Here is a 15,093-nt window from a genome sequence, read left to right as displayed (position 1 = left end):
TCCACAAAATGGATGCTTCTGCCACAGACACATGTCTGACCTCCTGCTGCTGACCGAAACTCAGCAGAGGAGGTCTGGACAAAGGCTTTCCTGTCACAGGGAGGTGTGACACCACCCCAGACAGGAGATAGTGGATTGTAGCAGGGAGGTTTGAAAGAAACCAGACAGTGCCTGGGGAGCACAAGGCTTCCCCTTGCATAATCCGGTCAAACCGGTTCTGGGGCAACCCAGCCCCAGCTCCAGTGTGACCTGGACAAAGGAAAGGGGGTGTAACCGCCCCCCTTCCTGGTCCCACCCATAGGGAGGGACCTAGCATGAGATCCGCCCCCCAGATTCGAATAAGAGTGGGAGCAGTGCCAATGCACTTCAGATTATCCTGATGAAACATAAGAAATGAAACTCTGGACCCTTCAACATCCTACTCGACGTAGAAGACTGAAGAATCTCCCTTGTGGTCAAGGAGTGACCACCCTGTGCAAACAGGTACCAACCAGCACCTCGACCCTTGCTTTGTTGCAGTTCCCGCCGGAACTCGAGTGACAGAGATCGACGAGATCAAGCTTGCCTGTCTTCCAACAGCCCGATCCACAGTCCCTGCAGAGCTGAGACCCGTGGAGGCGACCTGAAGCGTGGGAGCCGCCATCTTGAAAAGGCCACGAGACGCTGACCGTGCAGCCCACGAGTGACCCTCGAAGCTGTACATCGGGGTTTGGGAAGCCCCAACCCTGAGCTACTCTTGCGCCAAAGATCCCCCCTCCACACTCAACGAGTGCTGCGTGGGGCCCTTCTGCTTGTTTTGGCTCAACGCGTTGGTCCGGTCACTTGCCAGCTGGCTTGTGGCCCCTGTGCCAACGAAAACCTTAATTCGACCTACTTTTCTGGTTGCTCCAGATCTGCACCAGCTCCTGTGAAAAGGAGCCCCCACTCTAACCTTCCTGGCCCGAGTGAGAAGCAATCTCCTGGTTTTGCGTGGATTGCTTTTGCCAAGTGTTGTTTGCTCCAATCTTGAAGCCAACTGCGCCGACAGCGAGAACCTACGTGGAACAGATCGCGACTCGCTCCTGGATGTCGTAGATGCCCCAGAGCCCACGTGACAGCAGAGAGAAGCTCCTCAACAACCACCTGATTGCGCCCGACATCGCCTGGTTCCGTCCTGGTTCCACCCTGGTCACTGCTGAGTGACCCAGACTCTGTCCCCTCTGCTTTCAGGTACTTTTCTTCTTGGGTCCACCCTTGGATCCCACCGGACACTTCTGCTTCCCATCGCCTGCAGCCTCTTCAGCTCCAAGCACCAAGAACCTGCGTGTCAAAACCCGACGCCACTTCGACCCTGTGCACCCACTTCCTGTGGGTGAGGTAACATTGAAACGCCGGTGTCCCTACACTGGTACACACCTCTAGGGTCTGTGTCTTAAGTTTTGTTCCTCTAGGTTCAGCGGAAGTATCTTTTAATTCACTTCATGTAACTTTTACGCACCATTGACATTGCATTGGTGCAAGCCGCACTTTACGTGCTGCACCCAAATTCCGCGGGCTTTTCCCGACTTCAGCATTGCTAGTCCCGACTGCTCCCAGCGATTCTCTAGGCCCTAGGCCTAACCACTGTTCGATTGGTATCTCTTATACCACTTTCTTAATATATGGTTTGAGTGGCCCCCCGCCCTCATCCATAATTGTGCAACTTTGTATGTTATACTGTGCTTTTGATTTAACGCTTGTGCCCCTTTGCTCATAAAGAGTACTGGGGATTATTTTAGAAATAAACACATATATTTTATTTTTATAATATATACTTGTGTGGTGTCCTTTCATTTGATATTACAGGATTGTATGTGGTAAAACAGCTCGCTTAACACGACCTCTTAAGTTAAGCATTTAAGGCTGCTTAGTCCATGCTACCCCTAGGATAGCTTGTCTAACAAGGTTGACTTACAACCAGACACCATAAGGGATTGTTTGGACTGATACAAGGTGGTTCCAGAATTGGAAACATCATATATCAGGCCAACTTCTCACATTTATGAAACAATTTTGTGAATATTTTGTATGTAATGTGCGTATCAATGGAAAAATACTTTTTATAAAGAAAGTGTAAAAATATATAAAAAAACTAAATATACAAAAAAAATCGTTTTTGATAAATTAATACAATGCAAATGAAAGTCATTTTCCTCCTGTGTATCTATGCTGTATAGTGAATATTTTGATTAGAGTTATTGCCATTTTTCAAACCAGATTGGCCGGATAAGAGGATGCTCTATTTTGTATTTACTTTCCCCCTCTTCTTAGGCCTTGAAGAAACTGGGGGTACCTTAGTGCAATTGAATTTCCTGACTATCATTGCCCACAGGTTGACGGTACCAACACAGCGGACAACCAACATCCCTCAGCAGACAAAGCTGCTGGCTGTGCTGCACATGCTGGCCTCTGGAACCTTCCAACCAACAGCTGCAGAGTCGGAGGATTCTCACAGTCAGCCCTATCCAAGTTCCTCTCATCTGTCTTGGATGCCCTCACCAGCTTGGTACCCCAGTACCTTCACTTCCCACACACTGTGCAGGAACAGCTGGAAACCAAGCAAGGCTTCTACGCCATAGCTGGATTCCCGCACCTGTTGGGGCAATCGACTGCACACGTCCTACTTGTGCCCCCCTGCTGCCACTGCACACAATTACCGCAACACAAAGCACAAGCAATACATCAATGTGCAGGCAATAGTGGACCACTGAAGAGTCTTCACCAATGTCGTCACCAACTACCCTGGTAGTGTGCATGATTCCTTCATCTTCTGACAGTCCATCATCAACCAGCGCTTTGAGGCTGGCACCTATGGGAATGCATTGCTCGTTGGTAAGAACCAAATGACCACACCACACACCTCAACTCCACAATCATGCAACTCACAACTCTGGGAATGCACACGTTACAAACTCACACACAACATGCCAAACAACATGCCCACCTACCTGACATGACAGGACAAATTACTGTGGTAACCTGGGCAAGCCATGTACACGAGCCATCAACGGCATGGCACGTCAGCTACACAATAGCAGAATGTGGGGAGAGGTGGGAACTATGCATGTACGAAGGAGGCAAGTGACCCATGAATGAGAATGTACACAATGTCAAGTGTGACGTGGATGTGCTGGCCAGACTGCAGTATTGTATTAAAATAGTGGTCCTTATACAAAGCAAAAATAGAAACGATAAATATAGACTAGAATCAGTGCTATATTGGGAGTGTCCAGCCGGACATTCAATTTAATGAATCAATGGAGTGAAAACAATAAGAAGAGCACATCAATATAGTGGGACACAGTCCTGTACCCTACAAAAACACATGACATATACAGAAAGACAAAAACATTTCAGGCAAGACAGGGGTAGCTTTTCAAATTTAAATTGCAGCAAGCTTAGTGAAAACAGTGAATGCACTCTTTTTAACACAATGGATTAATGTGCATGCTGTTTACATTTGTCGACAATGTTTCGATCCTTTCAAAACAATAGTAGGATCATCATCAGGACAATTAAGTTACAAGCCTGATTACAAAGTGCCTGAGAATTTACAGTTTACATATAACCGAAGCCAAGGATGGTCCAATTAGTCGGATGCTCACCTCAATAAGGGATCTTAAAACTTGACAATGCAAGATAGGCAGTAGAAGGAATAAGAATTGATGAGGTCTCACGATCCCAATATCCAATCCAGGATCCTACGCCAGATCGTGCATTGCCACTTCGCAGTGAGACCTCATCAATTCTGCTCTCTAGGCTGATCTGAGCACAAAAGAGGAGGATGGGCAGGTATCCCACCTCCATTCAGTTGATTAGGTTTGTTGTGAAGGTCATGCCTTTGTTCGGGGGGTTCTTCTTTCTGATCTCAAACTAACCCGCTGGTCAGAATGCAACTAACTCTATGAAACCCCTTTTAAAAAGGAACACCATAGATCAAAGGGGGCCGCCAGTGCCACAACTCTTGTGTGTAAGTCCATAAACCAGACATCTCCAACAGGTGCTCAGACACTGCAATGCTAGCCATCCGTAGAGAAAGGAGTTCATCTTTGGGTGGAACCAGTGCTTATTCTGAGCTGGTGGTTTCCAGTGCTTGGCACGTCACTTAATTGTCAGTTTGCCACATGGTGACACTGTCTGCTTATTTTATGTATGAGCACAACAACAGCTGTTTATTTATTCAACATAGATTAGGATTGACTAATTCCTGCCACTCAGGCCATTCATATTCTTTTGTAGGCCCAAATAAGTAGGAATTGTCACACTTGCAAGAGTGTGATGGTTAATAGTTGGGTTGGATCTGTCATGAGCAGTGCTGGCAGAGGCCATGGGTGCTGCAAGCTGCAGTGGCCTCCTGGTGAGGTCCCTGGCGCTTCTTTGTTTTATGAATTAAGCACTCGGTGGTTCTCTACTGAACAGCAGAGCCTAAAGCTCTGCAGGGAACCTCTGTGAGTCATGTTAAATATCTGTAAAGGGAACCATGAACTAAGTGTTCTACACATGGAAAACACTATGACAACCGGAATGATGAAATCATGAGTAGGAAGACATGTGACGATCACACGAGGACTTTGGACCCTGCGAGGCATAATAGGCTGCCCTTGTCACAAGTATTGCCAAGTAACCACTGTGTGGCATAGGCTGTGAAGCCTCAGCATTAAACATGCGTATTAGCACTCAGGGGCTTATTTACAAGACCCTTGCGCTGCTGTGGTGCAGAGCGCAGACCCTTATCCACGAGGCCACGCAAAGCTACTTTGTGTGGCTTTTAACAGCCATGTAGACGCTGTGTGAGCGTACACAGCGCAAGCTGCTGAGTTGTCTTAAATTGTGTGTGTGGGCATTACATAGGCATTGTAGTGGGTGCTGCCGCACAGCACCCATGGGTTTTGTCGCTGCCCAGATTTACAAGAATCTGAAAACTTGGGAATGCGCCACACCTGTATGCCGCCCCAGGGCAGGAACAACTACAAGAAATATGTTCATTTCTCCTCATTTTCCTCTGTCTGTGTGTGCTGCACTTTGCCCCAAGCATAGAAAGAGGAAATGCCACCATGGTTTGTTTTTGTGTAGGAAGATGTCCCTTTTTGCGCAAAAACAATCCTGTGAACAATGCAGGCATCACTGCAAAATGCAGAGTTTAACTTGCAAAATGACGCGAGGGAGCCTGCGTTGGAACTAGGCAGCCAATTGTGCCCCAGCCCAAAAAAAAAGGACAGGAAGGGGCCGAATTGCCATCAATATGGCCCATTCCTGTCCTTTTCATTTTGACGCAGGGCAGCACAGCAGCCTTACGCCAAAAAGTTGTAAACGAGGCCCTCAGTATCGGATATATGACGGTACAACGCGTACCGTCACAACGCATACCATTACAACGCGGCCATGACAACGCAAGTCGTTACCACGACTTGCGTTGGGGGGGGGCGGATTTCGAATAGTTTAATTTACTATTCTAACACCAGTCCCCGTGGACCCTAGGGAAGGTGTTAGGATAGTAAATTATCTATTTTTAGACCTTGAGCGCCCTCCAGCGCAAGTCGTGGTAACGACTTGCGTTGTCACAGCCGCGGTGTAAAGGTACCGCGTTGTGAAAACATCGTTGTAAACGATGTTTACCCTCAGTATCTAATGTGCAATATTCCGTACTTTCATCTTGAGTGCCACCATGCTCTCTGTGCAGCACAGGACATTATGCTGTGGCGCCACGAGCAATGCGCAGTATCAGTCCCTGTGTGACCATCGAATGTGTGAAACTCTGCAATACACTTACATGATGCCTGCTGCCGGGGCCAGTGGATCCAAGTGATTTCATAGCTTGTTGTGAACAATTCTGGATTTGCCGCATTATCCACCGTCTGCTTCATAATGCGCAGTTTTAGCCCAAAAAAATCCAGCTCAAATGGATCAAAGGTTTCTCATGATTCAATGCAGATCCCAGGCTGACTGCTGCACCAAGGGGCTGCTGTTTGGAGCAAAGTTGCACAGATTTTACTAACAGTTTTAAAGTGTTAAAATAATAAAAAAATACTTCCGCGAAATGTGCCACGTTTATTAATTTAGAGAGGGCATACGTGATTGTAGGTATGATTTTGGGACCCTCTTTCTTGCTTCCTGCAATGAAACTTTGTAAGTGCCTGATACATAAAAAGAGTTGAGAACAAATACAATTTAACAATTACAGTGTAACCCATTTGGCCACCCAGTAAAACTCTGAGTCGGACCATGGTAATAAGTATGAATTTATTACAAATTCAAAGCCAGGCTGATACACGGAAGTCTCAGGAACATAGTCTAACAATACAGGGTTACCACAGGTAGGGCAAAAGGACAAATGAAGTTATGCATGAGGAAAATCTACAACTCCTATGCTAATTCTACCCTAAAGAATACTAGATGAGGAAACCCTAACTAGATCCATTAAAGCAGGAGGGTGTCAGCGTGGCAGAACCTCTGCAGAAATTCTCTAATGAAAAGGGATATTGGATTACATAAAGCTGCACAACAGAGATGTTGCAGAGAAGGTCTGTACCTTCCCAAGACTAAGGGAATCTGCGTCTACCTGAAGGTCGATCTCCAAATAAACCCCCAAAAGAACTTTCGAGAATTCCACATCGTGTGTCTCATTATTTTCCAAATTCAAACAGTAAAACTTGGCAACTCTTCTTGAGAGTCCTTTCCTTTGCTCCGAACATCAAAATGCCCTTGGATTCCCCTCTCTCCCGATTCCTGCAAACAGTTGTCCTCGCTGCATTCGTCGAGGCTCCTCGTCCTGTCCAAAGATCCTGTTTCAGAGCCTCGCTATCCCTATTGCAGAATGTGCCTAAGATCAAGAAACTTGAAGGTCTAGAAAGAGCTGAGTAATAAAGCCTACCTCAGGTACAATACAAAAGATCAACTACCACATTGTGGTGAGACACTGTCAGGTACTTATATAAGTCCTATCAGCCCACCCATATGGCGGAGCCTCGTCATTTAGGACATCTTGAACTAGGTCTGTGTATCCAAGCCCTGATGTATTGGCTTTCTCTCACTAGGCCATAGTTCAGAAAATAGATGTGTCCTCACCATAAGTGGTGCTGATATAATGCAGTGCAAAAGAAATGTAAGTGTAGTGGTGATTTAAGATGACCGTCAAGGTAAAGAAAAAAGTTTAATGGTATTCACCTGGACGTCAGATTAAAAACAGTGTGAAAAAATCACTGTACAGTATGCTTGAAAAGTATTAAGGCCAACATGTTTCTGCCGTTAAGGTGGCAATTCACCGGCATTCTTCAGGGCCAAGCTGATAAAATTAGCTACTGCAAAATACACCGTAGAAGGTGTTGAAAATAAGGTGTGATGAAAACAAATAAATTCTAGCTCAAAATAATTGGTGTGGTCACATAAGACCACCCTACCGTATCCTCGTTATTGATATGTGTGTCGAGGAATCCTTCCCCAGCTCTGTGTGGGAAGATAGCCTCACCTCACCCGGCAACAGCTCGGATTGTGAGGCCCGCTCTATCCGTTGGTACCTCGCGGCGTGATGCGGGGTCCATGTCTCCAGGGGTAGAGCACGGTGCAGAGGGGTACAGGGTGTGCCCTCTCTGGCGAGTGAGGGTCTGCTCCAAGGAGTGCCCCCTCCTTTAAGATGCCGGGTCCATGTCTCCAGGGGCAGAGCACGGTGCAGAGGGGTACAGGGTGTGCCCTCTCTGGCGAGTGAGGGTCTGCTCTAAGGATGTGTGCCCTCCTTTAAGATGCCGGGTCCATGTCTCCAGGGGCAGAGCACGGTGCAGAGGGGTACAGGGTGTGCCCTCTCTGGCGAGTGAGGGTCTGCGCCAAGGAGTGCGCCCTCCTTTAAGATGCCGGGTCCATGTCTCCAGGGGCAGAGCACGGTGCAGAGGGGTACAGGGTGTGTCCTCTCTGGCGAGTGAGGGTCTGCTCCAAGATGTGCGCCCTCCTTTAAGATGCCGGGTCCATGTCTCCAGGGGCAGAGCACGGTGCAGAGGGGTAAAGGGTGTGCCCTCTCTGGCGAGTGTGGGTCTGCTCCAAGGAATGCGCCCTCCTTTAAGACGCGGGGTCCATGTCTCCAGGGGCAGAGCACGCTGCAGAGGGGTACAGGGTGTGCCCTCTCTGGCGAGTGAGGGTCTGCGCCAAGATGTGCGCCCTCCTTTAAGATGCCGGGTCCATGTCTCCAGGGGCGGAGCACGTGCAGAGGGGTACAGGGTGCAACCTCTCTGGCGAGTGAGGGTCTGCTCCTAGGAGTGCGTCCTCCTTTAAGATGCGGAGTCCATGTGTCCAGGGGCAGAGCACGGTGCAGAGGGGTACAGGGTGTGTCCTCTCTGGCGAGTGAGGGTCTGCTCCAAGATGTGCGCCCTCCTTTAAGACGCGGGGTCCATGTGTCCAGGGGCAGAGCACGGTGCAGAGGGGTACAGGGTGTGTCCTCTCTGGCGAGTGAGGGTCTGCTCCAAGGAGTGCGCCCTCCTTTAAGATGCCGGGTCCATGTCTCCAGGGGCAGAGCACGGTGCAGAGGGGTAGTGACCTCTCTGGCGAGTGAGGGTCTGCGCCAAGGAGTGCGCCCTCCTTTAAGATGCGGGGTCCATGTCTCCAGGGGCAGAGCATGGTGCAGAGGGGTACAGGGTGTGCCCTCTCTGGCGAGTGAGGGTCTGCTCCAAGGAGCGCGCCCTCCTTTAAGATGCCGGGTCCATGTCTCCAGGGGCGGAGCACGGTGCAGAGGGGTACAGGGTGTGTCCTCTCTGGCGAGTGAGGGTCTGCTCCAAGGAGCGCGCCCTCCTTTAAGATGCCGGGTCCATGTCTCCAGGGGCAGAGCACGGTGCAGAGGGGTGCAGGGTGTGCCCTCGCTGGCGAGTGAGGGTCTGCTCAAGAGATGCGTCATTGTTTCCTGTGCTGCATACCTGCATGCTTTGTGCATTATGCGGCATCATTTGTTTTGTTTGTCACATGATGCAGTGAGTCTTTCTACATCAGACAGTCATTCATTGCCGCATAAATCCAGTGGTGATAGCATGTGTGACCTTGTGCGTCATCAGGGTCACGCACTGCAGCAGTGACACATTACATATGCCTACCAGGCCACGTGCGGACGGGGCACAGAGGGTGCATGATGTGAGGGTCTTGTGAAGGAAGAATGCAGGGTTGCCTCATAAACTGCACTATAGCTGTGCGCGGGGCAGGGTGCTCACAGTTCTGCCCTGTGAGAACCTGTAATGCACCGTGGCATGTGCCTGTGTTGGCGCCAGGTAGCTCTCGGTGCACCAGTGCCAGGAGGCAGCAGAAATGTACCCTGTCATTGTAAATATGACACACTCCTGCCTTTCACACGCAAGTTGTCTTCCTGTGTTGCGTTGATTTAAATCTAGGTAAAACTGTCCCAACATTTTTGATTGGTAACCAGATAAGCAGACTTTAATCATAAGAAATCCCATAATGAGACCCTCTGAGCGCTTCAAAGCTGCCAGCGCACTGAGAAACCATAAACGGTGCATCCGTGTCTCTCACAGCTCATCAGCTGCTACACTACTACATACAAGGATAAGGGCACATCAGTGGCCATCACACACAACATGGAAACACTACCCACAGAGGATCACAAAACAAAGACAGCACTCCTCCAACCACACACCGCCCTATATGGCGTGCCTTGCTGCCCTTGAGGGGGGGCACTCACTGCCCCGCACAGGGGTGGGAAGGCAACAGGAAGAGCAGGTATACCACAGGGACAAACACCCGAATGGAAACTCGACACAGTGACTCATAAAATGAGTCGCTGGGATGTTTGTCCAATCGTTACAGGGTTTGATTTATTAATGACTGTTAAACAAGCGTCATTGCATTTGCTGTCGGTCCTTGCATCTAAGAAAGACAAATATATAGCCTGGAAATTCACCTGACACGCAGCAACTGTGAGAATGAAGGAACACTCTTTTATGGCATGTTTCTTGTTCATTCGTCTTCTGAAGGACGCCGCCTCTGCCCCGGCAGTGACAGGCTCCCGGGCAGAGATTAATGGGGTGCCCCAGCCCTGAAAGGTTCAAAGTGGCTGCGGCCCTGGGGGCAGAGCAGAGGGCGGTGTGGGGCATCAGTCTAGTCTGGGAAGGGGGGGGGCTGGAGAGGCCGCCCCCACCTCTTCGGGGCCTTAAGGCTGCACAGTCTCAGCTTTAGACGGGCCCCTGCTCAGCCACAGAGGGAGGAATGTCACCCCCCCCTTTCATTCAGTCCGAAACCATCCCGGGGCGGGGGGCGGGTCCTGGTGTGTCGGTGGAGGGGGGGGGGGGGGGGATTCAGGTGGCCACAGAGGTGAGTTCACGTCCGTTGGGCTGTCTTCAAGGCAGGTATAAGTAGCGCCTCTCCTCCTTCTGAGAGCTGCGCTGCACTCTGCCTCTGTGCAACTGGAGGCTGGGGTCCCCTCTGCCTCCTCAGAACACCTCTCTGCCTCCCTCCAAGGCTAGGGTCCCCTCTGCCTCCACAGCACACCTCACCTCTCAGTCTTCTTCCAAGGCTAACGCCCTCTGCTCCCTCAAAACACCTCTCTGTCCCCCTCCAGGGCTAAGGTACCCCCTGCCTCCTCAGAACACCTCTCTGCCTCCCTCCGAGGCTAGGGTCCCCTCTGCCTCCACAGCACACCTCTCTGCCTCCCTCTGAGCCTGAGGCTAGGGTCCTTGCGCACCACTCGGCCTCCCTCCTCAGAACATCTCTCAACCTCACTCTGAGGCTAGAGTCCTCCGTGCCTCCTCACAACACCTCTCTGCCCCCCCCTCCCCCGGGAATAGGGTCCCCACTGCCCCTCTAGAACACCTCTCTGTCCCCCTCCAAGGCTAGGGTCCCCTCTGCCTCCACAGCACACCTCTCAGTCTTCTTCCAAGGCTAACGCCCTCTGCTCCCTCAAAACACCTCTCTGTCCCCCTCCAGGGCTAAGGTACCCCCTGCCTCCTCAGAACACCTCTCTGCCTCCCTCCGAGGCTAGGGTCCCCTCTGCCTCCCTCTGAGCCTGAGGCTAGGGTCCTTGCGCACCACTCGGCCTCCCTCCAAGGCCTCCTCAGAACATCTCTCAACCTCACTCTGAGGCTAGAGTCCTCCGTGCCTCCTCAAAACACCTCTCTGCCCCCCCTCCCCCGGGAATAGGGTCCCCACTGCCCCTCTAGAACACCTCTCTGTCCCCCTCCAGAGCGAAGTCCCCACCCCTGCCTCCACAGAACACCTCTCAGTCTTCTTCCAAGGCTAACGCCCCCTGCTCCCTCAAAACACCTCTCTGCCCCCCCCCCCCCCCCCCCCCCTGGGCTGGGTCCCCTCGGCCTCCACAGAACACCTCCCTGCCTGACTGTGAGGACAGAGGCCTCTCTGAGGGGGGCCAGACTCCGAGCCTAGGGCCCCCGCAGGCGTCGATAAGGGACCTGAGAGTGACAGCAGCACCCCCACACGTGAGTATGCCCCCCCCCCCTCCTGCCCCGGGCGCAGCAGCCCCTGGAGCCGCAGCTCCTTCTGGTCGGAATTATTCTCTGCAGTCCATAGAAACACGGATGTGGTTTTGGTGATCCCCCCCCTCCCCCCCCACTTATTGAGCAGCGCAATCCGGGGGGTTCTAGCACTATTTACAAGTTGATCAAGGAGGGGGGGGGGGCGCCTTTATGGGGTTCAAGACGTAATGTTTCCATTATTAGTTCCTGAAGGGAGCAGCGAGCCTGTGCAGCGAAGAAGCAAGCATCGGCAAAGCCAATAGGTCCGTGTTTGAATTAGAAAATTCTTCTTTAAGAAATGGGACGTGTGTGTGCGTTGGGGGCGGGCGTGAGCGTGTGCGACCCCTGACGCGGCCTTGCAGAGCTGTTTGTGGCAAGTAGCTAGGGTGAGCAACTGGCATGGGTGCAAATTCAGGATAGTGAGTATAAAAATTCAGGACAAAAGGTCAAAATTCAGGACAAAACTTCGGACAAAAGGTAAGTTTTACAGACACGTCAGAGGAGGTCGCACAATAGTATATAAGTAAGTAAATAGACAACCACCTAAGTACAAGTCAAAATAAGTTTATATTAGGTTGTGACAATCGTGCACTTCAGGGTTTTTCAGTATGGCCGCTGCTTGCTACCTTAGACGATTCAAAATTCGCATCTCGCTCCAGCAGGTACATTAATCACCAGACGATGGTGAACCACAACTGGATATAAGTGAGGCCGCTTTTATTGTTGATTGAAAACTACCGGATATACAAGAACTTGGCAGTGCCAGCCCCCAGTAACAAAACAGCGCCCCCCCACCCCCATTCCAGCCTCCCAGGGAAACACCCGATGCCCGGTCCGGCCAGTCCTGCCTTGCTACCACCCTCCAATGGCGCCCCTCATCTTCACTTTGACCGTCTCTCAGGTGTATTTAATTTCTTTTATAGTGCTACTCATCCCAAGTATGTAGGACAGGGTGTCAGAGTGCGTTGCATCACACACATCATATAGAGACAATGACTCATATAAATGTGAAAGTCAATCTATAGGAAATGTTACTGAAGATGATGGGTGCTACAAGGTGTAATCATTCTTTTATCCATCATTCAGTCTTTCACCGTTCGTTCCGTCCATCCATCTATGTGCCCAGCTATATCCAAACATATTCAACCATTTGCAAACCTATCCACCATATATCCTTCCATCCACTCTTTCACTCATCCATCCATTATTCATCCATCCACTCTTCCACCCACCCATCTATTCACTCATTCATCCAGCCATTTACCCTTTCACCTATCTAGCCATCGTTTCACTTACTCATCCATCCTCTCAGTCACTTATCCTTCCACCCATTCACCCTTTGAGTCATTCATCCTCTCTTACTCTCTCCATCCATCCTTCCACCCACCCATCCATCTACTCATCCATTCATGAATCCATCCCTTGATCCTATTACTCATCCACCCTTTCACTCATCATCCATCCTTTCACTCAGCCATGCACCCTTTTACCCATCCATCTACCCTTCCACCCATCCAATCATCTATTTACCTTTTCTCTCATCCATCATTCCAATCACTCACTCATCATCCATCCTTTCTTTCATTATCTATCCATTCACACTTTCATTCATCCATTCATCCTTTTACTAATCCATCCAGCCATTCACACATTCCTTGACTTATTTACTCTCCCACCTTTTCACATAAATTATGAGATGAGCCTTTGTCTGCAGAGTTGCAGACAGAAGAGGCCCATCAAGAACTTCACCTCGCTGTAGTTCCTAAAGCAAGGGGTGGGGTGGGGGAGGGTTCACTATGCCCCTGCAAATAGGCAATCTGAAAAAGTAGTAGTCATGAGTCATGCATGGTGCACAGTGCCAGGACGTGAGATGACTGTGACATGGTGTTGTTTCTAGGGCTTGAAGTGGGGTAAAAAAACTGGGGGGTGACTTCAAAGAGGGTGTTCGATGTAATTAAGGGTGTGGATTAAAACACCTATCTGTGCTTAGCATAGTGTTCCGCCCAACTGGTATTATGTTGTGTCAGTCATTGCATCCAGATATATAATACAGCAAGCATCATCACACCAAAAACAAGCCAGGACTATTGGCTTTGTCAATGGTTTTTAGTTGCTTAAAATAAAAAAAAGCAGCAACCATGGCTTTGTTGAATATAATATTAAAAATGTGTTAGTTCTAAAATGATGAGACAGTGAAAGAATTATACCCTGTTCTTTTTAACTTGTTTCACAGGCTTCTTTATATAAACTGTTTTCTCATGTTGCAGCATGGGCGTTTTGCCTTTTATCCATCTAACAGAATGCCCTGCTGTACACTGAGGCAGTGGAGGCCCCCACTTGCAGTAAGAGCAGAGACTGGCCCATTGTCATTCTGTCTGTGGCAATCAGCCGCAGACAGAATGACAATGGGCGGGTGGGGCTGCTCTTGTGCTCCAGGAGGAGTGAGAGGCGGCCCCATCAGGGCTGAGGCTTCTCGCAGGGAACAGTGCGAACAAAAGGCATCCGTAAAAGGGATCCTCACGGACAACGGACATGAGGTCCAAATTACGGACAGTCGGTGAAATTTACGGACGGTTGGTCACCCTACTAGTAGCTGCTACTCTGGAACCCAGGGCAGGTGTTCGGTAGGTTATTACAATTTTTGCTGTTGTTCTCTTGTGCCATCTTTCTGTTAGGATAATGTGCTAGATCTGTTTAGTTTTTTTGTGTGTTTAGCAGAGGTTTTTTTGGGGGGGTCGTAGAATGATAGAAATGGATTAAAAAAATGAAGAGTTGTAGGTTATTTTGTAAGTGATGCTTGTGTGTGTTGTTAGTTGGGTGGCACTGTGTACAGCGGAGGGAAAGAATAAGAAAGACTCATGGAAGACAATAGCAGTCATAAGGGTTGGGATTAGTCAAAGGGAGGCGGGGATGTGAAGGATAGAAGGGTTTTTTATTATATCAAATGTATATAATGTATACATGATAAATGTCTCTCTCTCTCTATCTATCTATATATATATATCTATACCAATCTATCTATCTGTCTATATGTATATATATATATATTCACTTAAAAAAACATAGTTTTCAGGCCTTATATAGTTAGGAATTAGCATTTAAAAAACCATTGAAATTGCTCCTATATAGTTAGTTGTACTAACAATATTTCGCGCACCCGCAATCCACTGCTGATGATGTCACATATTACATCATTCATGACATGGTCAGTGACATCACCGATGACATCTCAAATGACATCACTGATTACATCACTGATGACATCTCATTTGACATCACTGATGACATCACTGATGACATCATCCAGTGACTGTGTGTTTCTGTAAAGTTAAAATATGTTTTACATATTGAAGAATGAGTGGATGTATAAGTGTCTGGATGAAGGATTTAGTAGGTGCGTGAATGACTGTATGAGTGAGTGATTAAATGTGTCTTACTAAATGTGTCTTACGATCCCTCAGGTCAGAAGCTTTGGCTCGGGTGCCACGCATCAAAAGGGCTCGGCTAGGCGGCCGGTCCTTTGGATTCCTTGCTCCTCAGCTATGGAATTCCTTACCGGTGTCCTTGCGAAACACCGCAAACCTGCTTGTCTTCAGAAAAGACTTAAAAACCTGGCTGTTCG

At 49.2% G+C, this 15,093-nt stretch overlaps 1 protein-coding gene across 1 annotated transcript in view; it reads left to right on the top strand.

Moving 5' to 3' along the window:
• Positions 1-11,276: 11,276 nt before the first annotated feature.
• Positions 11,277-15,093, top strand: part of LOC147725861 (uncharacterized) — a 293,683-nt gene continuing 289,866 nt past the window's right edge. The window contains exon 1 of the mRNA XM_086960008.1: positions 11,277-11,435. The gene's annotated coding sequence lies outside the window, so the exon portion shown is untranslated. The remainder of the gene's footprint in view (positions 11,436-15,093) is intronic.

The sequence above is a fragment of the Lissotriton vulgaris genome, chromosome 3_1 (assembly GCF_964263255.1).
Source record: "Lissotriton vulgaris chromosome 3_1, aLisVul1.2, whole genome shotgun sequence".
NCBI lineage: Eukaryota > Metazoa > Chordata > Amphibia > Caudata > Salamandridae > Lissotriton > Lissotriton vulgaris.
The sequence above is the reverse complement of the archived record's forward strand: the minus strand, read 5'-3'. Positions and strand labels throughout refer to the sequence as shown.